Here is a 9,512-nt window from a genome sequence, read left to right on the forward strand (position 1 = left end):
ACAGTGGCCCACGTGGGGATCAAATTGGCAACCTTCTTGTTAAGAGCACTGTGCTGTAACCAACTGAGCTAACCGGCTGCCCCTGTTAATTCTTTTTTGAAATTTTTGTAAAATTCACTTGTGAAGCCATCTGGTCCAGGACTTTTGTTTGTTGGGAGCTTGTTGATTACTGATTCAATTTCCCTGGTAGTAATCAGTCTATTCAGGTTTTCCGTTTCTTCTTGAGTTAGCCTTAGAAGGTTGTATGCTTCTAGAAAATTGTCCATTTCTTCCAGATTGTCTAATTTGTTGGCATATAGTTACTCATAGTAATTTCTTAAAATTTTTTGTATTTCTGTGGTGTCACTTCTCCTCTTTCATTTCTGATTTTATTAATTTGGGTCCTCTCTTTCTTTTTTTGATGAGTCTGGCCAAAGGTTTGTCAATTTTGTTTATCTTCTCAAAAAACCAGGTCTTGGATTCATTGATCTTTTGTATTGATTTTTTTTGTCTCTATTTCATTTATTTCCACTCTGATCTTTATTATATCCTTCTTTGTACTCCCTTTCGGCTTATTTTGCTGTTCTTTTTCCAGATCCTTTAAATGTAAGGGTAACCTGTTGATTTGTGATTTTTCTTATTTCTTTAGGTAGGCCTGCATTGCTATGAATTTCCCTCTTAGGACTGCTTTTGCTGCATCTCATAGATTTTGGGTCATTGTGTTTTCATTTTCATTTGTCTCAAGATATCTTTTGATTTCTTCTTTGATCTCATTATTGACCCATTCATTATTTAGTGACATGTTATTCAGCCTCCATGTATTTGTGTGTCTTCCAATTTTTTTCCTGTAGCTGATTTCTAATTTCATAGCACTGTGGTCAGAGAAGACACTTAGTATGATTTCAAATTTCTTAAATTTATTGAGACTTTTTTTGTGGCCTAGCATGTGGTCTATCTTGGAAAATGTTCCATGTGCACTTGAGAAGAATGTGTATTCTGCAGCTTTGGGGTGAAATGTTCTGAAAATATCGATTAAATCCAACTGGTCCAATGTGTCATTTAAGGCCCCTGTTTCCATATTTATTTTCCATCTGGAGGACCTGTCCCTTGTTGTCAGAGGTGTGTTGAAGTCACCTACTATGATAGTGTTACTGTTGATCTCCGTCTTTATGTCAGTCAATATCTGTTTTACATATTTAAGTGCTCCTATGTTGGGTGCATAGATGTTTACTAGGATTATGTATGTCCTCTTGTTGGATCGATCCCTTTATTATTATGTAGTTCCTATCTTTGTCTTTTAATATATTCTTCATTTTAAAGTCTATTTTGTCAGATATAAGTATTGCAACTCCAGCTTTTTTCTCATTTCCATTTGCATGAAATATCTTACTCCAACCCTTCACTTTCAGCCTGTGCGTGGCTTTTGATCTGAGGTGAGTCTCTTATATACAGCATATGCAAGGATCTTCTTTTCTTATCCACTCAGCCACACTGTGTCTTTTGATTGGACCATTTAATCCATTTACATTTACAGTGATTATTGATAGGTACATAGTTATTGCCATTTTGTTATTTGTATTTCTGGTCTTCATTAGTTAGATTGTTTTCATCTTTCTTCTGTTTGCAGAAGCCCTTTTAACATTACCTGCATTGCTGGCTTGGTGGTAATGAATTCCTTTAGCTTATTCTTTTCTGGGAAGCTCTTCATCTCTCCTTCGATTTAATGATAGTCTTGCTGGATAAAGCAATCTTTAGGTTGTAGGCCTTTGTTTTTCATCACTTTGAATACCTCCTGCCATTCCTTTCTGGCCTGCAAAGTTTCTGTAGAAAAGTCATTTGATAGTCTTATAGGCCTTCCCTTGTATGTAATCCGCTGTCTTTCTCTTGCTGCTTTGAGGATTCTCTCTTTGTCTTTAACCTTTGCCATTTTAACTATAATGTGTCTTGGTGTGGGCCTGTTTGGGTTCATCTTGGTTGGAACTCTCTGCACTTCCTGGGCTTGTACGTCAGTTTCCTTCACCAGGTTAGGGAAGTTTTCGGTCATTATTAGTTCAAATATGTTCTCGATCCCTTGCTCCCTCTCTTCACCTTCTGGTATTCTTATGATGCGTGTGTTGTTGCGCTTGATGTTATCCCACAGGTCTCTCAAACCATTTTCATTGTTTTTTATTCTCTTTTCTTTTTGTTGTTCCGCTTGGATGATCTCTGCTAACATGTCTTCTAAATCGCTGATTTGATCCTCTGCCTCATTTAACCTGCTGGCAATTCCTTCAAGTGTGTTCTTTATTTCAGTTACTGTGTTCTTTAGTTCTAACTGGTTGTTCTTTATAATTTCTCTATCCTTCTTTATGTCGTCACTAAGCTACTTAAACATTCTTATCATCAAGTGTCCTGCACTCTGTCTCTGATAGGTTGGTTACCTCTATTTCATTTGGTTCCAATTCTGGGGATTTCTTCTTTTATTTGGGGAATGTTCCTTTGTTTCCGCATTCTGGCTGACTCTCTGTGTTTGCTTCAGTGTATTAGATAGATCCCCTAGGGTTCTCGGTCTTTGCTGGGTGATCTTATATAGTATGTGTCCTTTATATTTGACTTGGACCACTTCCCTATTCTCCTGTGCGTGTGCTCCAAAAGTGACCCTTGTGTTGTGTGTATTCTCCTGTTAAAGTTGAGCTTTAATTGCTTTTGGCTTGTCAGTAGGTGGGATTGACCCCTAGGCTGAGTAGCTGTGAGAATTGACTATGCCCACAGTGAATGAGCTGCTGCATGAGGTTTGACCGCTCAAATGAGGCTTGGCCCCCGTGGGCTCTTGTACCTGTAGAGAATTCCTTCTGGGTGTGTCACTTGTAGGTCAAACCCGGTAATACTCTGGTTTGGTCTGGAATTGGCCTCTGGGTATGTTGAATCTTGTGCCTCTTGGGCTGGGCCCTGGTGTAGGGCAATTTCAGAACAAAACAAATCAACAAGCACAACAAAAACAACAAAGAAACAACCAGATACACTCACATGTAAAAACAACCGATAACCCACTTTCAGCACAGGCAGAAATATCAAGAAAACAAAAAAAAAAAAAAAAAAGAAAGAAAGAAAGAAAGAAAGAAAAGAAAAGACAGAAAGCAGCGCCAGTCTTGGCTTAAGCCCACCAAACAATCTCCAGGTTGTCCTCTGCTGTACAAAGAGTCCTCTGCATCTTGTAGAGGCAGAACTGGCCACCTGGTGCCCTAGTGACCCTGACACTACAGTTCTAGATGAGTGTGGCTATGGCATATGGATGGTAGTTTTTACAAAGTCAGTACAGCGTCTGCTCTTGCCTGCACATAATGTGCTCTGAGAGCACACAGCCAGCCACTGGGAGGTGGGTTTATTCCCTGTGCCCAGGTCTCCTGAGCCTTAGGCACTTCTTCCTTGGAGGGGTGGGGGGATGGAGGACGTGAGATTTGTGAGCTGCTGAAAGCCTGGAGCTGCCTCTGCCCCCTGTTGTTGACCTCTATGTGTGTCTCTGTAGCTATAATTGTCCTGCGTTGCAGCCCAGAAAAGCTGGGGGCTGGGAAGGAAGGTGTCTTCTGTCTCCCAGCCCAGTCAGGTCACAGTCTTCCCAGCCTCTTCCCTGGGTCACAGCTATAAAGTGGCTTTTTCTAGGTCCTGAGCACTACAGAGCCTCTGTAATCTGACACTACTCTTCAGTTCAGGCACCAGGTTGAGACTCTGGAAGGGTGGTGGTAGGATAGCTGTGGGAGGGGCCCAGGTATGGAGTTTGCCTTTTGTCTTTTTTGTCTGATTTAGGGCCCAGCTGGAGATCTCAGCTGAGATTACTGCTTCAAAGGCCAGGTACTCAGCAGGAGAGATGAGCTGTGGGACAGCAGAGAAAGAGCCCACCTCCTAGTTCTTGGGATCTCCCACCCCCACACACACACCCTTCCTCCCCTCTGGCCAGGCACCCTGCACCGCTCCCTTCCCTTTTCCCTCGCCCAGTTTGCCCACCTTCAAGTAATCCTCATACGAGTCTCTTAGCTCTTCTGTGTGATGAGCAGAAAGTCCTTTGATGGGTTATAAATGTTCAATTTATGGTAAGTTCCAGAGGAGAACTCAAGAAGACCCCCTCACTTCCACCATTCCTATGATGTACAGACCACTAAAGAACTCCATCCTTTTACTTTTAACCTAATTTTGTCTTTATGTTTGAAATGAATTGCCTATAGACAATATATAGTTGGATCTTAATTTTTATTCATTCTGTCAGTCTCTGATTTTATTTGGTATATTTACATTATTTACATTTAAAGTAACTATTGATGTGTTAAGGTTTAAGTCTGCCATTTTATTATGTTTTCTATTTTTTCTCTCTTCCTATATTGCTTTTTACAGTCTTCATGTGGGTTACCTAAACATCTAGGTAACATTTTTAGAGTTCCAATTTGATTTATTTATAATTTATTTTTTGTTATATTGCATACCATACAAAGCAATGTGTACATATAACATATTATGTATATATAACATATACCGTGTTCCCCTGAAAATAAGACCTAGCCAGACCATGAGCTATAATGTATCTTTTGGAGCAAAAATTAATATAAGACCCAGTCTTATTTTACTATAAATATAAGACCGGGTCTTATATTAATTTTTGCTCCAAAAGACGCATTAGAGCTGATGGTCCAGCTAGGTTTTATTTTCGAGGAAACATTTCTTTGTTAAGGTATACATATCCACATTGAGTGGAGTATAGAAACCCTTCTTTTCATTTAGATCCCTTTCCCTCTCAAATTTTCAATATAATTTTAAAGAATTTCCTCTATGTATATTGTGCACCACATCAGATGGAATTTTGCTTCAACTATAAAATATGATTTAAAATAATGAGGTGAAAGACAATTTACTTCTATTTTTACCCATGTCATTGTTCTTTAGCTTCTGGCCCAAAACTTCTACTGTTATTTTCTTTGTGACGAGTTAACATCCTTTAATTTTAAGTCTGCTAGCAACAAATTTCTTAGTTCTTATTCATCTGAGAATGTCTTTATTTCCCCCTTCATTCCTAAAAGATAGTTTCACTGTATATAAGATTTGGGGTTGAGAGTTCATTATTTGCTTCAGCATTTGAAAAATGTTGTGCCATTTCCCTACTATCTTCATAGTTTCAGATGAGAAATCTGCTGTCATTCAAGGTGGTATTCCTTTACAGGTAATGTGTCATTTTTCCTGGCTGCTTTTAATATTTTTCTTTGTCTTTGGTTTTTATAATTTTGATTATGATGTATCTTGATGTGGATCTTTTTGCATTTATCCAATTCGGGAATCATGAAGCTTCTTGTGTTTATATTTTTATGTCTTTCACTAAATTTGGGAAGTTTTCAAATATTGTTTCTTTGAACACCTTTTTAGTTTCATCCTTTTTGTCCTCCACTTCTGGAATTCCAATGATACAAAAGTTAGATCCTTTGTTATTGTCCCACAGACCCATGAGGCTTTGTGCGTTTTTCTAATCTTCCTTTTTTTTTGGAGTAGTTTTATGTTCAAAGCCAAACTGAGATAAAGATACAGAGATGTCCCATATACCCCACGCCCCTTTTATCAACATCCCTGACCAGAGTGGAACATTTGTTACAACTGATGAACCTACACTGACACATCATAATCATCCAAAGTCCATAGTTATCTTTGGGTTCACTCTTGGTTTTGTACATTCTATGGTTGGAGAAATGTATAATGACATGTATCCAACATTATAGTATCATATGGAGTATTTTTTTTAACTTTTTTTTAATTGTGTTTTTCCAGGACCCATCAGCTCCAAGTCAAGTAGTTGTTTCTATCTAGTTGTGGAGGGTGCAGCTCACAGTGGCCCATGCGGGGATCAAACTGGCAACCCTGCCACCAAGAGCACTGCGCTCTAACCAACTGAGCCAACTGGCCGCCCACATAGGGAGTATTTTTGCTGCTCTAAAAATCCTCTGTGTTCTGCCTATTCATCTCTCCCTACCCCCAACCCCTGGCAAACACTGATCTTTTTCCTGTCTGTATAGTCTTGCCTTTTCCAGAATGTCATAGAGTTGGAATCACACAGTATGTAGCCTTTTCAGATTGACCCCTTTCACTTAATATTATGCATTTAAGTTTCCTCCATTTCTTTTGATGGCTTGATAGCTCATTTCCTTTTAGCAGTGAATAATATTCCATTGTTTGGATGTACTTCAACTATTGATCTATTCCCTATTAAAAGACAGCTTGGTTGTTTTCAAGTCTTGGCAATTATGAATAAAGCTGCTATAAAAATCTATGGGTAGGTTTTTGCATGGACATAACTCTTCAACTCCTTTAGGTAAATACCTAGAAGCATGATTGTTGGATCATATGGTAAAAGTACGTTTACTGTTGTAAGAAACTGCCAATCTGTCTTTTAAAGTAGATGTACCATTTTGCATTCCCATCAGCAATGAATGAGAGTTTCTGTAGCTCCATGTCCTCACCAGCATTTGGTGTTGTTACGGTTCTGGATTTTGGACATTCTAATACGTGTGTAGTGGCATCTAATTGTTGTTTTAATTTGCACTAAATGTGGACATATGATGTAGAACATCTTTTCATATGTTTTTTTGCTGTCTTGATATTTTCTTTGATGAAGTGTCTGTTAAAGTCTTTGGCCCATTTTTTAATCAACTTATTTTCTTATTGTTGAGTTTTAAGTGTTCTTTGTATATTTTGGATAAGCCCTTTATCAAATGTATCTTTTGTATGTATTTTCAGTCTCTTTTCTCTTTGTTGTGCAGATTGAGTAAATTCTATTGACCTGTCTTCCAGTTCACTAATTCTATTCTCTGTCATCTCCACTCCACTAATGAGTCCATTGAGCAAAATTTTGTTTCGGTTATTGTATTTTTCAGTTCTATAACTGCTATTTGGTTCTTTTTACAACTCTATTTCTTTGTTAAGGTTTTCTAGTTTTACATTTGTTTCAAGAGAATTTGTAATTACTGTTGAAGCATTTGTATGATGGCTGCTTTAAAATCCTTGTCAGATAATTCCAACATCTACTTCATCTTGATATTAGCATCTGTTGATTTTCTTTTCTCATTCAAAATGTAATTTTCCTAGTTGTTGGTATGATAGTTTTTTTTTATTGCATCTTGGACATTTTGGTTATTATGTTAGGAAACTCTTGATCCTATTGAAAGCTTGTATATTAGCAATCATCCTGTTTAGGTGTAGGTTCTGGCCCATTGCTGTGGGCTTTAATTCCAATGACAGCTTAATTTTTCTGAGCCTTTGCAATGCTATTGTTTTCTGCTTCATTTTTCTAATTCAATCCCTATTAATGCCACATATGAGAGAAGAAGTGCTATTCTGGGTCGCCTACTGTCATTGAGGACTTCTGGCAGAGATAAGGGTGGACAAAAGCCTTTGGACCTAGGTACCCCTATGCCACTGGGTAGAGATCAAGAAACACAGGATTTTGCTATTGCCACTATGAATGTATGGGATCACCCACCAGTACCCTGATTGGGGAATGGAAGCTATGATGGCCTGGGGCTTTGCTACTGCCACTGCTGCTGGCAAATCAAGCTGCCCATAATGGCCCCAGTTGTGAAGTGGGGCCTTTTCAAAACTCAAATACATGTGCAGTCATGAGCCACATAACGATGATTTGGTCAATGACAGACTGCATATACGACAGTGGTCCCATAAGATTATCATGGAGCTGAAAAATTCATATCACCTAGTGATGTCGTAGCAGTTGTAATGTCATAACCAATGCATTACTCACGTGTTTGTGGTGACGTTGATGTAAACAAAGCTTCTGTGCTGCCAGTTGTATGAAAGTCTAGCAGATGCATTTATAGTAGTAGGCTATACCATCCAGGTTTGCGTAAGAACACTCTATGATGTTCACATAAGGACAAAATCGCTTAACAACAATTTCTCAGAAAACAGTCCTGTTGTTAGGTGGCACATGACTGTATTACCAACTTTAACTCATCCTGAGAAACAAGGACCATGATAAAAATCACGAGTTTGGAGGGCAGTTTTAAGTTTAGCTCTAAGACACATGTAACGATTGATAGAAAACAAAATGTTTATCCTGTTCCATCTAAAATCATTTCACAGACTCATTAGATATCTGATGCCAATTTCGGGAACCAGCCCTGCAGCACACTGACACACTGGAGTTTTGTGCGCCCTGCCTGACAGTGTGATGAGTAGACATAATCTCGCAAATGACCTGCAGCCATTTTGTGCTGAGAACACTCTAGAATGGGTCCTAGATGTTGTCACCTCACCCTATTATAGGCCAAAAGTATAATCAGGTTGTAATACTGAAAACAGCCTTGGTACACGTCAGTGCAGTGTATGGAAGCTGCATGTCTCATCTCAAACAGCAGGCCAAATGCTCCCATGCTTGTACATTTGGCCACTTACACATTGATCCATGTATATGATTGTCTGCTTACATGTTTACTTATTTATAAACTTTCTACCTACACAATTACACACTCCCTGATGTAATCACTCAGTTATATATTTACACACTTACCTGCTTACATTTATCTCCTTACATGTTTAATTCCTTGCACAGGGGGCCTTATACATGCTTACACTCTCACAGGCTAACACAATTACACATTTACTTGCTCATCTGCTTCCTCTCCTCCATGCTTACCCTTTTACCTGCTTAGTCACTTACACAATTACACACTTACCACTTACACACACTGACACAATTACACACGTACATGATTACAAGCTTACATAGTTATGTCCTTATGACCCACTTATACAGCTCCAACTCCAGATCTGGTGGGGTTCCAGCTGCAAAGACGCTCAGTTTAACGAGCAAAGGGAGTTGGATTTCAGGGAAGGAAGGCTCTTAGTCATGCGCCCAGCAGTCAGGCCCACTCTCGTCCCTGGTGCCTGCCTCACATGAGCCTGTTCTTGCAAGAGCCTCTGTCCACACCTCTGACAGTTGCCAACATATTTCCTATGGTCTGAACATTTTTGCGGTATTTTTTTCCTTCATCTCCATGTATGTCAAGTTGGAAGGAAAACACCCAGCAACTGGGGCACTTGCACATTCAAGGCCTTATGTGTAGTGCCCTTTGTGTGTGTGTGTGTGTGTGTGTGTGTATGTGTGTGTGTGTGTGTATTCTCCTCCCCAGCCTTTTAGCAACTTGCCTAGCTTCATGCGGCTCCCTCTGCTGTGGGTCAGAGCTGATTTTCAAATCAGTGGACGCTGGTTTCATGGACAACACATACAGGAATAGAACGCCCTGCGTGGCTGGTGCGGAGGAAGAGCACTGGACTGAGAGTCCATAGACCTGAATTCACTGTCCAGATGGGCCTCTTCTGAGTGGTGTGAGTCCGGGGATGTCACGCATCCCCTCTGAGTGTCTGTTTCTTCATACAGTAAGTCTTCACTTAATATCATTGGTAGGTTCTTGGACACGGTGAAGGGAAACGATGTATAACAAAATCAATTTCCCATAGGCAAATGGATATAAATAAGAGTTAAGTTCCTACAGTGTCATTCTGGTCAC

This window comes from Rhinolophus ferrumequinum, chromosome 25 (genome assembly GCF_004115265.2).
Source record: "Rhinolophus ferrumequinum isolate MPI-CBG mRhiFer1 chromosome 25, mRhiFer1_v1.p, whole genome shotgun sequence".
Lineage (NCBI taxonomy): Eukaryota > Metazoa > Chordata > Mammalia > Chiroptera > Rhinolophidae > Rhinolophus > Rhinolophus ferrumequinum.